Source organism: Musca domestica, unplaced genomic scaffold (genome assembly GCF_030504385.1).
Source record: "Musca domestica strain aabys unplaced genomic scaffold, Musca_domestica.polishedcontigs.V.1.1 485, whole genome shotgun sequence".
NCBI lineage: Eukaryota > Metazoa > Arthropoda > Insecta > Diptera > Muscidae > Musca > Musca domestica.
The window spans coordinates 13,641-15,004 of record NW_026712343.1 but is presented as its reverse complement, the minus strand read 5'-3'; positions in this window follow the sequence as shown (position 1 = coordinate 15,004).

Here is a 1,364-nt window from a genome sequence, read left to right as displayed (position 1 = left end):
AATTTTAGTCCCCTACAACATGTTACGGAGAGACACATTTTAGGTCCGTAGAATTTTGGTATTGAAAATATAGGTCCACATTTTATTTAGCCCTGGTACCGTTAGATTTAAGGTGTTTTGGCTGTTTACTTCATATTTTTGAACAATATTTGCTGTAAATTGTCAGTTTGTTTTCGCTACGTATAGGAAAAATCTTTGTAAGAACTGTCTAGTTAGATCCAAGTTTAGGTATTGTACCCATTTAACTGTACCTCCCAATATTCGGTATTTTGATTTTGGATCAATTTTTCAACTGAATTTTCTTAAATTTGATGTTTGGAGTTCATAATAGACAACTCCTTATTTGGCAGATAATTTGCTGTAAAGGCCCACGTGTTCGTATTACCCAACCTAACCTCCCATAATTCGGTATTTTGATGATTTTACCTGAATTTTCAACATAATTATTTCAAAGCTGGTGCTTGATGCTCGTAATAAGCACAGTCCTTGCTGACAGATAGTCCAGGTTTTTTGTATAGCACAGTATTACTATAACACCTGATATATATTTTTTTAAATTTTAGCGGCATTTTTCAAAAAGATTTTTTTACATTCTGCAATTTTCTTTCAAATGGTAGAGGGTATTAAGAGATTGAGAGTTGATCGTGGTTTTGGGAAGCATGAAAAGTACTAAATGGTACTAAATGTGGTATATAAGGAAGAGATAGAGTTGGAAATCTGAAATTTATTTTTGAGTACACTTTTTGTAAATATATACTATGAAAGTACAAAAAGTACTAAATGTAATGACATTTGGTATTTGAGGAAGTGATAGAGCTCGAAATCTAAAATTTGGAATGTTTTGGAACGAACCATATGTTTTTTGGAAATTCTAACAATAAGTGTAGGTGGTATTGTAAATATGTATATTTAGAAGTATACAAAAATTACTTTTTGGTACTATGTTTTTGGCATATGAGGGTTGGAAATCTTAAATTTATTATTGGGGTCACTTTTTGGATGTTATTTCGGAAATACGTACTAAGAATGTACGAGAAGCATTAATGGTACTATGTGGAACGAATATAATTAGAATTTTACAGGAGATACCAAGCGTTTAGATATGGAGGCAAATTTGGAAATGTGTACTGCAATGGGTACGAAAAGTACAAAATTTGGTATAACGTAAGAACACAAGTTAAAAAGCACTAAGTTCGGCCGGGCCGAACTTTTAATACCCTCCACCATTTGCAACGAATTTGGAAATTTTTAAAAAATAAAATCCTTAACAAATTCTGTTAAAATTTTAAAAATACCGAATATAGCCGTCATATTGGGGTCTATACGACGTGGACATACATAGGCATTGTTTGTCATAAGCCATT